The following is a 22,233-nucleotide window of genomic DNA, read 5'->3' on the forward strand; positions in this document are numbered from 1 at the left end:
TCATATCTTTTAACTTTAAACCGTTCTCCCTCAACAAAAGATGGCTTAAACAACAGGCTCGGTCAAGAAAGCTACCAAATCTACTTGAGAACATGCATCCTCTACTACCACAGTCCGTGAATCGGAATCCCCCAGGCCAGTGATGACAAAGGAGCAAGTAATCTTCTTGAATAAAGTGACAAAGGAACTATTTCACGACAACATGTTGAAGCAGAACTTCCATCTCGAACAGGGCATTTCCCTTTCACACAACAAGTCTCCAAAACCATCTTAAAGTTAAAGTAGGAAACATTTTGCACCCATCCCGGTAGCTACTCTCCTTCACTGGTACGTGAGTTCTATGCTAATCTCTACGATCATGAGTTAGAGTTCATTTTCATTTGAGAAGGTTTAATACCATGGGATGCTGAAAAAATAAATGAGCTGTACAACACCAAGGTCGATGTCAACGAACACTCTAAGTTCATTAATGACATCATAAATAAAAAACGAGACCTATTGGTGAGAGACTCTGAGTTCATTAATGCCATCATCGGAAGGTGGGGTTAGTATGCGGTTTAAGTCTCGGATTAAATAGAGGACCGACGATGGGTAAGATATACATTGAACTTTATTGCTTCGACAATCACCTATCTCTTTATACCTTGTAAGCACTTAGTATTCTGTTGAAGATTCATGTTGGAGATCTTAGTTTATGACTATCATATTTTATTTTATTGTTTTCAAGTTATTGCATTGACAACTATTCTCACAATTTATCTTGTTTCTATCTAGTTATTGTATTGACATTAATAGGCAAAAGACTCCCATTCTTGTGGGATCGATATCCAACATACTCACATCAGTCTACTATACTTGCATCGATAGTGTACCCTTGCACATTATTGTTGTGACGTTAGATAGCCGATCAACCCACTTATCCCATAAAAGCCTACCTTTTTAATTAACCCCTAGTGAACCCCGTTGATCCTAACACACCGTTTCTTGAATAACCCGTTAATGTTACCCCATGACCCATTTTTCATTGTGACTCTTTCTCATTTTATTGACTCACTTTTTGTCGAGATTTTATTTGGTTAATTGCCTAACTATGGTCTTTTGTTTGGTTTGCTAAATTATTTCTTATTGTTCTAGATAAAATAAAAAAATTGAAAAAAAATATATTGATTATTAATTAGTTTTATGTTTATTGAGCTTGAACAGTTAAATTTGTATTTTAAAAAGAAGCTCGTTTTTATTCCTGAATAGTTTTGATTGATGCACTTTCGTTTGAATTCAACATTTGTTTATTTTTTCTAGTTTGGTAATTTATAAACTCGATCTCGATTATAACCAACTTTTCTAGTCTTTTTCCACACCCTTAACCTAAGCCCCATTACAACCGATTAAAGACCTTTTGATTGGTGTGTCATATCATTTTATAATGGTGGGGATTTGCTTTTCAAGCAAGCTTATGGTAATGAAATTTCTTTTTCGATTGTTGAGTGTTTATTTCCTGAACCTTAAACACTTTGAGTGCATTGAGTGAATCTTTAATCAGGATGTCAATTCTTGTCGATTTTCAATTAAAGCTAATTACTTAGATAAAGGAAGATACATATGTTTTCATGCTTTAAAAATTTCGATTTGGATTGTTTGAATCCTTAGTGCCCTTTTAGTTGAATTACCAACACATGATTATTTGTGAATTATTTTGAGACTCTATTGATGAGAATTGTAAGTTGAGAAAGGTTAACTTTAATGTGAGTTGAAGATTTTGCTTGAGGACAAGCAAACGCTTAAATGTGGGGATATTTGATAAATGATAAAACTAACATATTTTAATCTCGTTCTTAATGCGTTTTTAGATGAATATTTATGCGAATTGGTGAATTTGATGCTCCTAATCCTTTGAATTCATGTTCCTTTACTTAGGTGAGCATTTGGGAGCTAAAAGAGCAAAAAACGAGCGAAAATTAGACAAAAAGAGCAGCTTTCAAGAGCCACACGGGCTGGACACACGGTTGTGTGAGTCGCACAGGATGGACACACAACCACATGCAAAGCCCTGACGATTTTGCAACTCGCTTCCCAAACACGCGTAAAAACACAATTTTTAGGCGTTCTGAGCATTCTAAAGTCTATAAATACCAAATAGAAAAAGAGATATGGGGGCCATCAGAGATAATTGAAGAAAACAACTCGAAGAACTCCATTGGAGCCAACTCTGAAGCAGATTCCCATTAAGATCGAATACCTCCTTTTAATTTATTTTCAGGTTTTTATGGGTTTCTTTGTTTCTTATGGTTTTTTTTTACTTTGAGATGTTTTATTTTAAAATTATGAACTAATTACCTAGATACCAAGGGAGGATGAAACCTATGATGAATTCTATTATTTAATTTATGTTTTACACGATAAATACTTGATTCTTGTTCTCAATTATGTGTGCTTATCTCTTGTTTTAATATTTCCACGATATTAATTCATCTTTAATGTGTTTAATTCAGTGGAGGAAAAGTCCTTGTTTAATAGGAGATCTAGCATAATTGAGTGGAGTTGCATGCAATCCTAGAATCAGGACGACATAAATCTACCAGATTAGAGTCAAATCTAATAGGGAAATCCATAGATCGAGTTAATGCAACGATAGTGGTTTTAATTAGAGAGAGATTTCAATTAATCAATATAGAGTTAGTTGATCTTACTCTCGAAAGAGATATTACCATAATTTAGGGATTTCTACAGATCAAGATACCAAGTGAATAAATTGTTTAATTCAGATTCATAATACTAGGTGAACTCTAGGTGGAGTCTTTCCTGGGTATTGTCTCTCTCATTGGTTATTATTTGATTATTTTCCTAATTTATTCTCTGTTGAGTTCTTTGTTAAATTAGTTAGTAATTTTAGTTTAAAACCTATCACTCCAAATTGTGGGCTAAATAATAGAAAAACAGTAATTACTAATACTTTTAGTCCTCATGGATATGATATCTCTACTCACCATACCTATACTATTTATCGATAAGTGCACTTGCCTTAGTCATATTTTTAGTTAGTTACGTGGACACACATCAAGTACTCAATCACGTCACAATTTAAACCAAAAGTCACCCATGAAGCTCAAACTTTTGACTAAAAATATGGATGAAACATGCAAATACCTCCTTTGCTACTCAATCCTTTTTGCTACAACGGAGTGCCCCTAATTTTATTTTCGTGAAACACACTCTTGCTTAGATTCATCTTTCTAATCAACAGCAATATGGAGCAAACAAAGTGATGCTGACCTACTTGGTAATTCTAAACAATGAAGTGCCTACCTTCCTTTATTGAATAATGTTGTGGCAATATAACTAATGTTCAGCTTTAAAAATACCTAAGTTCATTAAAAGATACCTACTATATCCCAAAAGAAACATTGAGTATAAGACATCCTATTTTTAGGAATTAATTTTCAGGCGTCTTAACCAAATCTAAATTCACCCAATCCACTATTGCATGTCATGTTCTAGTTATATCGAAAATAGAAACCCATTATCAAACATCATAAGCATAAATTGTACTTCTTATAGACCAACAGTACTTCAGTGGTTACAATGCAGTGGCAAAACATCTATATTGTTTAAATGCAGCCTAAATGCATAATACACCCCCAAACCTAAAGGATGCATTGTCCTCAATGCATGTGCATGCAACAAAAATTATGCGATGGATAGACAAATGTCATGGAAAAAATTAAATGAAATGCATGCTCATCAAAATAAAAGAAAAAAAACTTATCTGGCTTGGGTTGTATTGTACATACTCAATTCAGTTCTTTGTGTGGACATGCGGGCACTAACCTTGTACCTGATCTTCCTTTTTAAGGGGTTGACATCCTCACCTTCTTTTTCAGTTTCCGTGAGATCATTGATCAATTAATCAATTGCATAATCCGGTGCAATCATAGATGCTGGTGGAGATGGTGGTACAGAATTTTTACCTTTTGCGGTGACAAGAGTTGTGTAGCAATAGTAGGGTCATTTTATCCTTCCTTTCCTTCTTCTTTATCCTTATTAAGGTCAACGGATGTTGACTTCTCAGTTTCCTTAGCGTCTTGTCCAACATCAGTATTGGTCTCCTCACTTTCTAAGTCAACTCTGGTAGAAGGTGGAGCTGGATCTGCTTCCGTCGCAGCATATAAGAGTAAAACTGTGGGGAAAATAGGAAATTCTAGCATTGGTTTTGTAACATCTCGAATTTGGGCCTAGTCGGAACAGTGGTTTCGAGACCACAAATCTGATGAGGAAAATTTTATTTTTCTTATATTTTTATGGTCTACGATTTCACGGAATGATTTTGTGAAAATTTTGTTCAAAAATTTCGACGTTTGGCACTCAATTTAGTTAAAAGGACTAAATTGTAAAAAAGTGCAAAAGTTGAGTTCCATATGTTAGAGGTGTCCAATTGTTATGAAACTTTAAATTGGAGGTCCTTATATGTTAATTAGACCATTGGTTAATTTGGTAGACAAAAATAGACATGAGATAAGTGAAATAGGAAATTTTTAAATTAGGGACAATTTGGTAATTTAGTAATAAAAAGAATTAAAAAGGGAAAAAGATGGCAAAATGTGCTCATCTTCTCCATGGTGAACGAAAATAGCAAGGGGGAAGCCATAGTTAGGGTTTTCAAGCATCCAAGCTCCATAGTAAGTGATCCCAAGCCCTGTTCTTAATGTTCTTTACGTTTTTGGAGTCCCGGTAACTTTATTTAGCTTATTCTAGCAATAATTTAACCTAGGGTTTATATTTGGAAAAATACCCATAGGTGAAATGTATTTATTTTGATGTTTTATGGTAGAATATGAAGCTTGAAATTATGTTAAACAACTTTTGCTAGTCGATTTTAAGTGAAAACGAGTATATTAACATAATCGGTAAAAATACCTAATGTTCATAAGTACATGCTAGAGTGGGAATTTGATGTTGTCATAGAAGGGAAAAATTTTCAGCATGTCATAAAACATAATAATAAGAGATGAAGTTTAATTTCTGAGCTTTGGGGAAAACTGTAATTATGCAAAAGTTTAGGGACAAAATCGTAATTTTTCCAAAATCGTAATTTTTTTCTGGCCGGCCTGGCCCATAGACAGGTCTAGTTTACGGTAAATACATGCAATATTTCAATAATTATTATTGCTGTTATTTTCCAGCAATTATATATTTATTTCATCAATTTATTTAGTGTTGACTCAAGTATGAGATGACAGAGAATCAGTGTTAAAAAGTCCCATTGAAACATAAGGAATGTATCCGATACAAATGTCATGACATTTGGGTAAAGAGGTCCCATGTAAGACCATGTCTGGGACATGGCGTTGGCACCGAGATAAGAGGTCCCATGTAAGACCATGTCTGGGACATGGCGTTGTTACCGAGATGAGAGGTCCCCCGTAAGACCATGTCTGGGACATGGCATGGGCACCGATATGAGAACTCCCATCTAAGACCATATCTGGGATATGGCATTGGCAGTATAAGAAACATCCCATGTAAGACCATATCTGGGACATGGCTTTGGCATGTTATTATCATATATGAGACCCAAGTATCCTTATTATTCCAATGCGGCTCAACAGGCTAGAAAACAAATTATGTTCTATGGAAGTTCAAGTAAAAGTATGATTAACAACTTCAGGTGAGTTATAAGAGTTAAGAATATGTTATGATATTAGTGTGAACCAATATTTTAGCAAGAGAAGAGTAAGTTGTAATCTTAAGCTATCTAAATAGGTAAGTAAATAAACAAGTAAATGAGAGTAAGTAAAGAGGTAACTTAAGAACATGATACTTGCATATCATTATTTGTGTTAAATGTTGTTATTTATTTACTTGTAAACTTACTAAGCTTTATGCTTACTTATTTTATTTCTTTTTCTTTCATATAGTATTATCAAGCATAGTCGGGATCTTGAAGACGTCGGAGAGCGTTCACACTATCAACCACCACAACTCGGTATTTTAAGATGATAAATGTTTCGAGCTATGGCATGTATAGGGACTTAGTCATTTCGATTGTATATTATTAAATTATGACCAAAAGATGATATGTAAATATTTGATGATGAATAGTTATTAAAATGGCTAAGTATTAAGGTGTTTGTTGTTATAAAAGTCTAGGTGATAAATTATGCATAGAAATCATGAAAAAGAAAAAATTGGCAGTGAATCAGTTTTGAGATAGCAGTAGTGACGTGATTTTGAAAAATCATCAAGGATAGTATAAAATGAATTAGATGGTGAATGATATATAGAATTAAAGCTTATTGAGTCTATTTTCATAAAAAATAACAGTGTAGACAAAAGAATTATGTATTCTGAGATATTTGCATTTTAGTTAGACAAGTTCAAAGTGGTTTTCGGAATCCCCTATTCTGAATTTGGAAAATCATTAAAAATTGTACAAAACTATTTATGAGTTGTAATTTATATGTCTAGATTTCCTATTAAGTATATTTTTGTAGAAACAAGTGAGAACACCATATGAAGTCTGTACAATGAGACAATTAAATTTTAGTGATGAGAGGTTAGGACAGTCAATTAGTGAAATAGGGGAGAATTTAACTAAGAAACTGTACTTATTGGCTGAACCAAAAATTCTGAAAAATTTATGGTAAAAAGATATATGAGTCTTGTTTCAGAGAAAATTTATAGATCTAAATTTTGAGTTTTGTATCTTGAGTTATAATTAATTTAGTGACTACTGCACAGGTGGACAGTTTTATTGTGAATAGTGAAATAAATTATTTTTATTTGTTTAAGTAATCGAAAATTTTTTAATGTTCCCGGTTGGCACCCGAACCATTTCTGTTGCATGTTTTAGGGTCTCGAGAGTTCTTTTAGGGACATATTGATTGAATGTGAGTGAATTAATTTTAAAAGCAATTTTTTTATGTTCTGAACTAGTAAGTTAAGCCAGGTAACGCCTCGTGCTTGACTGCGGCAACGGTCTTGGGTAGGGGGTGTTACAGGTTTCGAAAAATTCTTTTGCAAAGATTGTTTAACTACCAAATCCGTATCCCTCACATATGACCAATACTGAGCCTACTACTCTTTAGCTTGGACCAACTCTTTAGCTAGTTGGCACTGCTGACTTTCAAGCAATGACATCCTTTACGCTAGCTATTTTAGGGAATTCAATATTTGTTGATCGAATGAGCCCTGAGTGACTGAAGGTGTTGCTGGGGGAACGCGCATGGTAGTAGAAGCCTAAATTTGTTGAGTTGTCGAGGCTGTATCAATGACTGAGAGCTTGGCAAAAATTTCCCTTGTTAGTCCACCCTTATTAGGGGTAATATCCTCAGCATCAATAAGTGGAGCATTAGCAATCTTGCATAATGCAATAATGAGAGAAGGAAAATTCAAACTTCTGACATTCTTCTCAGCACAACGATGGACTTCTTGAAAAATCATCCTTTCCACATTAATCGTTCTTCTTTTTATAATAGAATGCAACAACAACATCCTTTCCTTAGAAATGGTGGTATTGTGAGTGGATGTCATAAGTCGACTCTTCAAGAAATGATACCACACTTTTCCAATCAGTTTTAGTGAAGCCCTTTCAATAGTGTGGCATTCCTGACAATAGAGAACCCATTGTGTGCCCTTGACACATAAATCCTTCAAAACTTGTGTTAAACCCTCAACTGTAATGTTATCCGCAAACTTGGTTTGCTCATCTTGCACCTACTTAAGGCCAAATTGGGCATTTATATGGTCCTTATCAAATGGTATAGAGGTATCCCTCACCTAGATGAAAGGAGGATCAGGGGAGTTCACATGGGCATTTAACTCCCTAACTACTCTGCCCAAAACATCCTCTTAGTGCAATCAGAAAATGCCCCACTCATGCTGCTCTACTATCGATGAAACAGACTCGTCATACCCCATTTAGGGTTCATCCTTAAATAAAAATCCCTGTTCAAAACAAAAAGGGATGCTTTAAAATGTTATTTGAGTACCTTGTAGCCGTAGCAAAGTTGAAGAATGTCTTTGGTTGAACAACATCAATACATAATGACTCCGTCGCTTTAGAAGCTTTCTTGACTCGAACCATTAAGAAAGAAAAAATTTACAAATACAGTAGGAAGTAAATGGAGTAGAGTTTGAATACAGAGGAACCGTAAAGGTAGGATCTTTATGAGAAACGTAAAACAAGAACAGTTAGGGAGAGGGAAATAAGGGGGTTAATGATGACAGTTTTTAGGGAAGATGAAACGTGCTAGGGAAGTTGGTGACGTGGTGATAAGAAAATAAAGAAATCCTTGGAGGACAACAAAATGACCTAGCCTTACAATATAGGCTAACTTCCTGAGGCTCCCAAAATATTTTATTAGGTTAATCTGCTTAAGGACTCTCTTTTGGACTTTTCTACCTGATCAACCCTTGATAATTTAGCACCTCACCACCCAAATTTTCATGGCATAATGGTCTTTTGTAATGCCAAAAAAATCGTCCTCCCAGTACTCACTAAGAAGTTGGGTCATTTATCTTGCCTTTACAAAACTACACTAGTGTATAAAACTCAAAAATGAAAATAAAATTTAGCACATAACCAATGAACAAAAATAAGTAAAAAAATTAAAGTAATCAAATAAATCAAATCAAATAAAAAATCTCTAACTCAAGCATTTCAAGGTCAATGCTCTTCTTGTCACGCTCTACATGAGCACTCTAGTAGTGCTTCAAGTGTTGTCCATTTACCTTGAAAGTAATACCCGTTTTCACGTCTTTGATATCAATAGCACCGTGTAAAAGTACCTGAACTACTTCAAAAGCACCTGACCAGCGAGATTTCAATTTACCAGAGAACAATTTGATTATAAACAGTAATACCTATTGTCTCGGTTTAAATTACCTTGGCATAATTCTATTATCAAGCCACCGCTTGTTCTTTTCCTTGTATAGTCTAGCATTTTCATACTCTTGCAACCAAAACTCTTCCATTTCATTTAACTTAAACAATCTTTTATTGCCAGCAGCAACCCAGTCCATGTTTAGTCTCTTGATAGCCCAAAATGCTTTGTGCTCAAGCCCAACAGGTAAATGACATGGCTTTCCATAAACAAGTTTAAAAGGTGACATCCTTAATGGTGTTTTAAACACAGTCCGATAGGCTTACAAAGCTTCATCCAGTTTGGTGGACCAATCTTTACGAGATGGATTCACCAGTTTTTCCAAAATCTGTTTAATTTCTCTATTTGAAATCTCAACTTGTCCATTCGTCTAAGGATGACATGCCGTAGCAATCTTATGATTCACCCCATACATGCGCAAGGCATTAGCCACCAATTTGCAATCAAAACGGGATCCTTCATCATTGATAATGGCTCTAGGTGTACCAAATCTTGTAAAGATGTTCTTATGTAGGAACTACAATACTGACTTAGTGTCATTAGTGCCTATGGCTACGGCTTCTACCCATTTAGAAACATAATCTACTGCCGAAAGTATGTACAATTTGCCTATTGGTGGTAGGAATGGACCCATAAAGTCTATTCCCCATACATTAAATAACTTCACCTCTAGTATACTTTGTAGTGGCATTTCATATCTCCTAAATAGATTCCCCGCTCTCTGAAATTGGTCAAACGATTGGAAATATTCATGAGCATCTTTGACCAAACATGGCCAATTGAATCCCGATTGAAGCACTTTAGCAACAGTTCTCATTCCTCCAAAATCTCCTCCATAAGGAGCTGAATGACAATGCTCCAAAATACCGTGTATTTCATTGTCAAGGATACACTTCTGAATGATTTGATCAGCATAATATTTAAATAAGAAGGGTTCATCCCAATAATAGTGCTTAGTATCATGAAGAAATTTCCGCCTTTTGTGGGTGTTTAAATCAGGTGGCATCACACCACTCACCATGAAATTCACTGTATTAGCAACCAGGGTAATGCCTTGGGAAATAGCAGTTGTTCATCTAAAAAATCTTCTTTAATAAAGTTATCATTGCCATCTACATTACCCGATTCTAAACTTGACACATGATCAATCACTTGGTTTTCAGTCCCCTTTTGATCTCGAATTTTCAAATCAAACTCTTGTAGTAACATTACCCACCCAATCAACCTCGGCTTGGAATCTTTCTTATGCACCAAGTACTTAATAGCCGAGTGATCTGTGTAAACTGTGACCTTGGTACCCACTAGATAAGGACAGAATTTGTCGAACGCGAACACCACAGCCAACAGCTCTTTTTCCATGGTGGTATAATTATGTTATGCATTCGTCAAAGTTTTGCTAGCATAATATATTGCACGCAATATTTTGTCTCTCCTATGCCCTAATACTACTCCAATGGTATAATCGCTAGCATCGCATATGAGTTCAAACAACAAGGTTCATTCTAGAGCTACTATAATTTATGCTACTACCAGTCTTTTCTTTAATTCCTCAAAAGCACATAGACAGTGTTCATCAAAATCAAAGGATCTATTTTGTTTCAACAATGCGTACAAGGGTTTACATATCTTCGAGAAATCCTTAATGAATCTTCTATAAAATCCTGCATGACCTAGAAAACTTCTAACACCCTTCACATTGGTGGGAGGTGGAAATTTCTCTATTACTTCAATCTTTGCTCTATCTACTGCAATTCTTCACTATGATATTCTATGCACTAAGAAAATTCCTTCACGAACCATTAAATGGCATTTTTCCTAATTCAAAACAAGATTTGTTTCTTCACAACGACATAGAACCAATTCTAAAATTTTCAAACAATCTTCAAAGCCGTTTCCAAATATAGAGAAGTCATCCATGAAAACTTCAAGGAATCTCCCCTCCATATTTGAGAATATGGCCATCATACAATGCTAAACAATTGATGTAGCATTACATAATCCAAATGCAATTCGTCTAAATGCAAAAGTACCATATGGACACGTAATAGTTGTCTTTTCTTGGTCATTGGGAGCAATGGCAATCTGATTATACCCTGAACCTGTCCAACATCTGATCAATAAATGACAAGGGAAAATATTCCTTCCCGGTTGCCTTGTTAAGCTTTTGATAATCCATGCACACTCTCCATCCTATGATCATGTGAGTTACTATGAGCTCATTATTGACATTGCTAACCACTGTGACACCTCCTTTCTTGGGGACATACTGTACAGGGCTTACCCACTAGCTATCTAAAATTAGGTAAATAATGTCAGCGTCAAGCCACTTGATAATCTCTTTGTTGACAACTTTTTTCATTATCAGATTCAATCTTTTTTGTTGCTCAATAGACTTACTGTGACAATCCTCTAATAAGATTTTATTCATGCAAAACGGAAGACTGATACCTTTTGTATTTTCAAAGGTCCATCCTAATACATTCTTAAATCGTCGCAGGACTTCCAACAACTTGACCTCTTGTTCAAATGCCAATTCCACAAAAATCACCATTGGCAAGGTACTATTATCTCCCAAGTATTCATATTTTAAATGCTACAACAAATGTGTCAACTCCAATGTAGGAGGTTCCTCTATAGAAGGTTTAGGAGGCTTGAATGAATGACTTGATAAATCCAAAGAGTTAAAATTTTCCCCTAGTCTCTCCAATATCTGTTTGGCTTCCATGAATTCATCGAGTTCTTCGAAACGTACTTCATTAATCCTTTCTAATGAGTCTTCGTTATTATCAGAATCCTTATGGAAAAATATGTTAAATTCTTCCTCTACTGTTGTTTCTATCAAGCCAATGGTATGGCATTCTTCACGTTCATCTACACATTTCAAAGCATCAAAAACATTAAAAGTAACCTATTGATCATTTACCCTCATGGTTAGTTCACCTTCCTGTACGTCAATTAGAGTTCTGGCTGTAGCAAGAAAAGGTCTTCCAAGATTAATTGGCACATTCTGATTAGCTTCAAATTCTAAAATAAGGAAATCAATAGGAAAGATAAATTTATCCACTCTTACCAGTACGTTCTCAATTTTACTAGGGGCAAATCTACAAAGGTTTGATAAGTGGAGGGGTTTGAATGCAATTTCAAGGAAGCTTCAAGGGTTGTTTTGCAAGCCAAATAATCAACTAAATAAGTTGATTGAGTCAGCATATGGGATGGTTTTGGCCAGCCCAATTGTTCAATTGGATTAGTCTATCGATTTAGCACAATTGGGCCTCTTTTCATAATTAATTAATAATAATTATTTAATCCAAAATAAATTGGATTAAAATTAAAATTAATTATATTATCAATTAATATTCATAATTTGGACCGTCTTAGGCTAAAAAATTAATTTGCCTCAATGCTCCAAAATCGCTTCTCGATTTTGTCCTTCTAGTAGTGTCTGCAGAGCCATTCTTTGCCCTTTGTGAGAATCTGTTAAAAAGAAATCAAAATTAATCAAAATTTATTATAAAATTAATTAAAAGTCAACATGTTAATAATTTAAGTACAATTTAATTATTTTATAATTATTATATATTTTTCGACAAGAATTAATAGGAAATTACATGAATTTGAGTTTAAAAAGGTATGAAAAAGGGTGTATATTTTCGTGTTTCCACACCCCCAAACTCAATTCATTGCTCGTCTTGAGTAATGCACAAATTGAAAAGATTTTCTCAGAAACACCTTCAAAAAATTTCTTCAGAAAAACATTCTTCCCAAAATTATGAATTTAGTATACTTATGCTCAAGAACAAGAAATTTGATATTTATACTACTTAAGTATACATATCATTCAAATTAATCTCAATTGTTATTATGATAGCAAAAATAGACTAAATCCTTTCTCAATAAAGACATGTTAAATCTCTACCAATTCAATTTTATTCCTTTATTTAAGATTAAGTTGCAATAATTAAGTTTAATTTATGCATTCATATATTGAACATAGCAATTTCTCTCCACTAATGTAGGTAGCACAGAAACTTGAATCAATAGGTCTTTTAAATAGGTTGTAACGTGGCTAAGCTAGGGGTAGGTTAAAAACCCTAGACTCAGCTTGAATTGGACCTTCGAAATAATTACCTTCAATACATCAACTTATTTTGCTTTCACGAGCATATGCTCTTTTTTTTAGTACATATGCTCTTTTTTTTCTTTTTTTTCTTTTCTTTTCACGAGCATTTTGCTGTATGTACTACAAAAAAAGTTTTGAGAATTTAACATTTTTTTTTCTTTTCTAGTGTTTGGGACAATTTAAAAATAATTTAGAGAAAAGTGATGGCTAAATATTGCAAAGGTTAAAATAAAATTGGGCCATATTGTCTCAAAGTTGGGTTTCAAAGGATAAAAATTTATTAAGTTTAGCTTAAAAGGCTCAAACGGTCCAAAAAAAAGTTGCCTAAGTCATTTTCAACATTCCATGATTCCTAGAATTTCACCTCGAGAAATTACTAAGTCAATTCTAGAGACTTAAACCTTTATGCATGCCTAACTTTCATAAGGAACTAAAATTTTATGGCATGATTTACATACTTCATTAAGAGTAGATTTATATCATAATTCAGCTAACATAAAAATTATTTAAATAATAAAACTTTATTCATACTGAAGTTTAGCATACATAATAAAATTTCAAGAACAAAATATAACCTAACCATAATTAAAAGAAAAATTTATTCTGAGGAAATAATTTCAATTCTTGGATCGCCTCAACTTAAGATGAAAAATGTCCTCATTGTTAGAAGTGAATAGATACTATACACCAGGTAGGACTTTAGAAAATAGGAGGTGAGTCAATTTGACTGCTTAAGTACCAAGCTCTCTCTAGATCCAATGCTAGACATGTATATATATATCTATTGCCACACTTTGTACTTTACAACTTGTTCATTTTTATTTATGATTTTCACCTCTTGTTTTATTTTTCAGAAAATAAAAATCCTAATAGAATCTAATCCTAAAACATTCAATAGCCTAGGAAATAAAAAAAAAAAGTAAAGATCCCCCCTTTTTATTTATTTGCAGATCCCTTAAAATCTGACTCCTCTTTTTCCTTCCTCGACATTGGAGTCCATGGTTCGAGTATAAACTCTGGAAATTCAAGAACAAAAACAAACGGGATATGAAATATATATTTTAAATGCATCTCTGATTGAGTCATCCCGTATTTTTTAGTATCTCCAGTAATCTTGTTGCTGCAATTCATGTGTTGCAGCATAACCATTATATCAAACTGTTCACTTCGTGGAATGGTGCTAGATGAATGGAATCTCGATGTTGAACTTAGAAAATAAGTTAAGGGTGGTTTCAATTTTGGGCAGGTGGGTGAGTAGTTGAGGGTAAGGTTTAGAGTGGATAGTTTAGGTACAATGGTTAGTGGCTTCAAATAAAGGTTTTTAGGGTGGTGATTTAGTGAGTTAAGGGTTGTGACATTACAGGTTAAGGGAGATGCACTATGTAGCTACTTGGGAGTGGCAGTATAGCAAGGTAAGGGCTATAAGGTTGTTGTCTGGAAAAGGGTTGAATATTTCCTTTCTAGTAGTGTGGCAGCTCCGTTTTGGATCTTAAGCTCCTGTACTGAAAGTAAACTAAAAAAAACTCAAAGAAATTAGTGCTTGGGTTAAAAGTTAACCTTTTATTTAAAAAAACAACTACTTAAATTCTTCAGGCTACTTAGAAAAATATTTTTTGAAAAATTACATTAAATTAAACTCCCAAGAAAGATTGGAGGGGTCACAGATGGTCCCACTTAAGTCTCAATCTCCTAAATAGAATTTTAATTAATGTAGTGACCTACAGAAAATTTTATCTAAGTCTAGCATTTTATTCAAATAAGAAAAAAACTAAAAATATGAAATAACGATATAGAAAGTGAAAAGAACTCCCTCTATTTTATTTAGGATCATCATTGACCATGGTAGTGTCAAATGGCCATTTGTCATACCAATCATACCCATCTAGGAAATAATCATATTATTTCCCATCGAATATGTCCAACATCTTATTAGGAAAAGAAAACAAGAAATGATCTTTCTTGGTGGCTTTGTTTAACTTCCTGAAATTCCTACAAATCCTCCAACCTGTGACTCGAAAATCTACAATAACCCATCCAACACCCTTCTTTTGCTTTTCCAAAACAAAAATTGACTCTTCTTATTGATTCTTATTGAACTCATTCGAAATAATGACAGGTAAAGTCGAAGACAGACCCAAATAGTCATATTTCAAGTAAGGAGACAAAATCTTCAGTTCCAAATTAGTTGGCTTTTCAATCAATGACGTTGGTTGCGTATACTTCTGAGATGATAAATCTAATGGTTCGAGTGGAACTTCTTGAGTGAATTCCTTCGAATTAGCTTCTAACCAAGCCAAACATTCCTAATCTTCACCATCACTTGGTGAATCCTCCAGTGGACTATGTTCTAACGGATCATCTGAAGAATTGTGCTACAATTCTGTAGAAGCCAACATTTTTATCTTCGAAATAACATAGCAATCTTCAACTACATCTGGGGATTTAGAAACATCAAAGTCATTAAAAGTCACCTCGTCATCAAAAATTTCTTTTAACTAAGTATCCTTTTGTTGCTTCTAGAATCACTGAGGATATATCTAGTTTGAACCGAAAAACTCTTCTGTGGAAATATTTTTTCATCCAAAAAAGGTGTTAGATAATTAGAACTAAATGGTTTAGAGTTTACCTCATCACGGATCACGTGATCTGATTTCTATGAAATAGGAGTTTCAACATTTAGTTGAAATTCCTCTTTGTCTTAAGCTACAATAGGCTCATCTTTGAAATTCCTCTTTGTCTTGAGCTACAATAGGTTCATCTTGAACCTCAACCACCTTGGGCTCCAATGTCTTTCCACTTCAATAAGTGACTACTTTGCAATGTTCTTTGCCCAAAATTCTTGGATCTTTAAAATACCTTGGGGGTTGCTTCTGAGCTCATGGCTAGCTGTCCCACTTGGTTTCCTAAATTCTTCAATGTTGCTACATGGCTTTGGATTAGTTCATCATTCTTCACTATGTACACCTTCAGCAAATTCTCAAGATTACTTGAAGATTTAATTTGTGGGGATTGTTGCACTTGTTGAGAATATTCTGGCAAATAATTTGGTTGAAATGGCATAGAAGAGTTGCTATGGTCCATCCATTGGTTACTCCATGGAGAAATTGGATGATTCTACAATGAAAAGTTGTAAGAACTTGATTACGGGTCATTCCAATTCTTATTTCCCATGTAGTATTTTGACTATTGATTCGATGGGCAATTTTCAAAGAAATGGCCATCTCCATAGTATTCACAAGAAATATTCTCGAATTAGTTCGATTGCTGACCTGTCAGGCTACCATTGAAACCATTAATAGCTATGTTCTTAAGCATAGAAGACATAGGGAATACCCAGGCTGCCAAAGAAGCAAGTGTGTCCGCTTCATGTACTCTTGCTACTCGTCTTTCTGGGGTTGCTCGGTTGGTTTTCCACGGATAGTTATTGCTAGAAATTCTTTCAATAATCTCGTAAGCATATTATAAGACTTAGAAAGAAGGGTTCCATTTGCCAAAGCATCCACCATCATTTTAGTATGAACATTGAGACCAATATAGAAAGTCTCCATTTGAACGTAGGAAGGAATACCGTGATGAGGGATTTTCATAATAACTCATTGAACCACTCCCATGCCTTATATAAAGATTCTATATCAAGTTGTTGAAATGAAGTGATTTCATTTCGAATCTTGGCGGTCAAAGATGGAGGAAATATTTCATTAAGAAACGTTCAACCACCTTTTTCCATGTAGTTATGGAACCAGATGGTAAAGAGTTCAACCACGCTCGTTCTCTCTCTCTTAAGGAGTATGGAAATAACTTCAGTCTCAAGGCGTCCTCGGTCATCCCGACTAGTTTAAATGAGTCACTCACTTCCATGAATAGCCGAAGATGAAGATATGGATTTTCAGTAGGAATCCCACTAAATTGACCCATATTTTGCAACATTTGAAACATGATCGGCTTCAACTCGAATTGTTGTGCCTCAATTTTAGGTCTCCCACTAAATTGACCCATAGTTTCTGTCATTGGCAATAAAGATCGGATTGTGGGTATTGTAAGCGAATGTTCCTCCTGGATTTTGGTTTTGATTTTTGAAATTCATCTTTTCGGTCCTTTTTTGGTTCGGTTTTTTTCTCCTTTGTCTGAAAGTCCTTTCAATTTCAGGGTCTACGGGGAATAAGTAAAAAATTTGACAAGTAACAGAAAATTAACAATTTAACAGAAAAAAAGACCAAAATGGAAAATTAAAAATTTCACAAATAATATCTTTTAAAATAGTCCCTGGCAACAGCGCCAAAAACTTGGAACAATAGAAATTTGTAAGTGTACACAATCACAACAAGTATTAAAGTGACAAGTAAAAGTCAAGTTATCGTACCCACAGGGACTGTGAAAAAGAATTATTTATGAATGCAATTAAAACACTTTGGTGAACAAAAATATTTTAATTTTGAGGAAGTGAGTAAAATCTAAAATTTAACTAAGTAAAATAAAATAAAGTAAAATAAAAGTTCCAATGCACAATTTCAAAAGGTGATTTTAATCAAGATGACATAATTGTGTTAGATTAATTACATTTCTTAACTTAAAATTACTAAACTCATGTTCATGTTGTTACGAATAAATTCACGGCAACTTGGTAATTTGCTAACTACTGCTCGTATGTACCTATTAAATTAACTAATCTCTTGAACATTTTCCAACGCCAATTCAAACAATTAATCAATCTTCATAAGCACATAAAAGATTAAGTGAGGTAACAATGTATTCCTACCTTGAAACAACTTAATCAAAAAAATCTTGCAAGTTATGCAAGGCTAATGTATCGTCTAATACCGTCGCTAATTTAAGCCTCAGCTACCTTAGAAGATTAAACATGCACTAATTAAGTATTGTGTCAATTAAATACAATTTCAACATGATTAAATAATTAATTCATTAGTTACCTTACAATTATAATGGAAGAATAACTTAATCATGATTTTACTTAATCAAACAACTTACCAAGCCCTATAACAACTAAGTGGACGAAATGCAATCAACCTAACACGAATTAAATTTAAGTCATATTAATTAAATTAAAAATATCAACATAATAAGTATTCATAAACATGTTCATAACAACAACAATAAAAATTAAAGGATATGGAACTAGAATAGAATCTGATGTTTCTCCGAAGCTTGACTAGTTTGCTCCGCTCCTCATTCTCCGCTTGTTCTTGTTGAATCGAGGCTTTTAAGAGCACTTGAATAATCCTTTCAATGGTGGTTGAAAGGCTCTTTTCCAAGAGGGGAAATTGGCAAGGGAATGGAGGCAAAAAGAAGAACAAAGGAAGGGGTTTTAAAGAGAGAAAGTGATAGAGAAGTGAAGAATTAAAGGATGAGAGGTGTGTTTGAAATGAGCAGCCAAGGGGGTATTTATAGGTTTGATTGGCTACTAAAAATAGCAAAAATCAGCAGCCATAGACTCCACCCCCCCATGGCCAGCCACACATGTGGCATGTTTGAAGCTTTCAAACTTGTTAAATTTAGCTAGGGCCAAATCTACAATGGCTTGATAAGTGGAGGGGTTTGAATGCAATTTCAAGGAAGCTTAAAGGGCTATTTTGCAAGCCAAATAATCAGCTAAATAAGCTGATTGGGTCAACATATGGGACCGTTTTGGGCAACCCAAATGTTCAATTGGATTAGTCTCTCGGTTTAGCTCAATTGAGTCTTTTTTCATAATTAATTAATAATAATTATTTAACCCAAAATAAATTGGATTAAAATTAAAATTAATTATATTATGAATTAATATTTATAAATTGTACCATCTTAGGCTGAAAAACTAATTCGCCTCTATGCTTCAAAATCACTTCTCGGTTTTGTCCTTCTAGCAATGTCTGTGGAGCCATTTTTCACCCTTTGTGCGAATATGTTGAAAATAAATCAAAATTAATAAAAATTAATTATAAAATTAATTAAAATTAAAAATATTAATATTTTAAGTACAATTTAATTATTTTATAATTATTATATATTTTTTGACAAGAATTACTACGAAATTGTGTGAATTTGAGTTAAAAAAAGGGTATGAAAAAGTGTGTATATTTTCGTGTTTCCAGAACCCTCACTTATGAGGCCAAAACTTCAAAATTCTATCTCAGGATGTTACAACAATATGTGGTAAGCATGAATGGGAAGTTATGTATTAGGAAGGATGATTCTATTAAGATTATGAGTGAAATCTATGTAGATGCATTCATTATATTATTTGAGTTATGCATGACCAAGTATGGTTGATGATAAGGGTGTTCGAGTAGAGTGTTTAGAAAGTAATACGATGATGGACCCTGTGGTAGTGCTTCAATGACACCCATCGAGACAGTAAAATCAAAGGCTCGTATGGCGAAAGGTAGTCTGCCGATACTGTAAGCACAAGGTCCGTCGGGATAGTAAACACGAGAAAATGCCAGTATGGCAGGTATGTGAAAAGACCATGGCCATGGTATATTTTGGAAATGGCAGATGAGCCGCATTTGTATACTAGGGTTTTTACATGTCCCGAGGGCGGTAATGGCCAAACCTCAAGCTATGCTGAGTTTAGGCAAATCCATATCATCAAACACGACAGTTGGTGAGGTGTCAATGTGGCAAACACGAAAAAGCCTTTGGGAAAATTATCTAAAGATCGTTTGTGACAAATTATCTAAAGAGCCTTTGTGGCGAATTATATAAAGACTCTTTTTGGCGAATTATCTAAAGAGCCTTTTTTGGTGAATTATCTAAAGACCCTTTGTGGCGTATTATCTAGAATGTCTAGAAAGTCTGTAAAGCAAATTCTGTAATGAATAAGTGATGAATTGTTAGTCTGCCTTTGCGGTAAGATCTGGGTACGCCACTGGGGCATTTTTTGAAAGAATTCTCGACAGGGCACTCGCCATTCGCAATCCACCAGGACAGAAAGCTTGGTGTATCTAGAGTTATGGGTGGTGTAAGTGTCCACTAAACCAGGGAATTCTCACATTAGGTATTGGAGTCATCTGGGATTTTATTTAATGATCTAAAACATTGGATTCATCGGAATAAGTTCGTTGTTTGGACCGATTTGAAGATAAAGTGCGACTGGCAGTCGCTAAAGCCAGCATATGAATCCACCAAGAGTAGTGTCCATAGGTATATCTTTCTGAGAAATGTATCCAATTTCTTCTTCAAGCAATTGCGAAAAAGGATCCACTATAAGGTGGGAAGTCCGTAGTCTACCAACCAAGTTGAACATGTATAAGGTGGTCGAGTTAGAAGTTGGCATAGAGTTATCCGTCAAGAATAAGAAATGTATCCTCCAAAATCTGAAAAGAAGTCTAGAATTCTTAAGTCGAGGAATTCAACATCATCATTTAAAGGTAAAATTGGTCGAGACTCATTAAGTTCCATCAAACTTATTGATGTTTATTTGTATTGCAAGTTCTTGAGTTGAACTAGTTCTTCATAAGGGACCAAGCCAGGAATGCACCAAGGTGGTTGATCGTAATGCGAAGTTATGCATATAGAGGGACATTTTTGGGAACATGTTTTCAAATTGTGATTAGTATTACACGCCACGAATATGTCTATTTTATCGAACATTTAAGTTATAATGCTTTATACTATTTTTAAGAGTCTGTTATAAATAATAAACGTTTCATTCAAATCTTTTGACTTAGAAAGGATTTTTAAATAAAAAAGTACATCTAGTATGGTTTTTCGCCAGTTGAAATTTTTTGTTATTGTGACATCCCACATTCGAATTTGGTAAATCGAGTCGAGTATTGGGTGTTAAAATGTGTGGAGTGTGGAAAAGCAATGGAGATTGATATTGTGGTGTGCTTCGAGGTTGGTAAGTGTGTAAGGGTATCTTAGGGGTGTATTTAAAGGGTTTAATCAGTGTATTTGGAGTTATATCGACATGTTTCAAAAAAGGAAAGTCAACTGTTTGCATGAAAATCTGTAGAAAATCATGCAGATTTGATGCAGTGTCGTGACACCGACCCTCAATGTCGCGACATCGCATTTCGAGCCTTCTAGGATTTTATTTTGAAGGTCAGTGTCGTGACATTGATTGTGGATGTCGCAACACGAGATCTCCAATTTGAATTCTTCATGTAACTCCCCTTACCCGAGACCGTTGCCGGAGTCGAGCACGAGGCGTTAATTGACTTAACTTACTAGTTTGAAGTATAAAAATTTGCTTTTAAAATTAATTTCACTATTTACAACAAAGATGTCCAATCACATAGTAGTTACTAAATTAATTATAACTCAAGCTATGAAACTCGATATTTAGATCTGTAAATTTTCCCTGCAACTAGACTCATATATTTTCTTGCCATAAATTTTTTAGAATTTTTGGTTCAGCCAATTAGTACAGTTTATTAGTTAAAGTCTCCCCTGTTTCACTGTTCGACTGTCCTGACCTCTCATCACGAAAAATTAATTATCTTATTGTATAGACTTCATATGGTGCTTCCACTTGTTTCTACTGAAAATAGACTCACTAAGGATTCTATACAATTTTTAATGATTTTCTAAAGTCAGAACAGGGGACTTCAAAAACCATTCTAACCCTGTCTCACTAAAATTAAAATATCTTATAATATAAAATTCCTTTGCCTTGAATGTTTGTTTCATATGAAAATAGACTCAATAAGCTTTAATTATATATCTCATTCACTCTATAATTTCATTTCTACTAATTTTGGTGATTTTTCAAATTCACATCACTTCTGCTATCCAAAAACTATACCATTGCAAATTTTTACTCTTTTTATAATTTCTTCGTATTAATCAACATTTGTACATCCATAATACCAAACATGTTCTTAGTTAACCATTTTATTAGCAAATCATTAGCCATATCATATGAACACACTTAAAATGACTAAGTCTCTATACATGCCATAGCTTTACACGTTCGAAATTTCATAATATGGAGATGTCTGTGGATAATGTGAGACGAACTCTGACGTCCTTGTGATCCCCGAACTGACTTGGCGATACTATAAAAATAAGGAAAATAAAGAAAGTAAGAATAAAGCTTAGTAAGTTTACAAGTAAATAAATAACAACATTTATCATAAACCATCATACTCATAAATTTTCATCAAGCACTAGGATCTTTACTTTCTTCTTTACTTACTCACTTACTTGTTTACTTACTTGCTTGCTTAAATATCTCACGATTATAACTTACTCTTCACTTACTGAAATTCTTTTTCTCAACTGATAACTGAG

At 34.1% G+C, this 22,233-nt stretch overlaps 1 non-coding gene across 1 annotated transcript; it reads left to right on the forward strand.

Annotated features, from left to right (window-relative positions):
- The first annotated feature begins 16,563 nt into the window (after positions 1-16,563).
- Positions 16,564-16,668, forward strand: LOC128032646 (small nucleolar RNA R71). The gene has a single exon (XR_008188896.1). It is a non-coding gene; the product is annotated as a small nucleolar RNA R71 (small nucleolar RNA).
- The last annotated feature ends 5,565 nt before the right edge of the window (positions 16,669-22,233 follow it).

Source organism: Gossypium raimondii, chromosome 1 (genome assembly GCF_025698545.1).
Source record: "Gossypium raimondii isolate GPD5lz chromosome 1, ASM2569854v1, whole genome shotgun sequence".
NCBI classification, from domain to species: Eukaryota; Viridiplantae; Streptophyta; class Magnoliopsida; order Malvales; family Malvaceae; genus Gossypium; species Gossypium raimondii.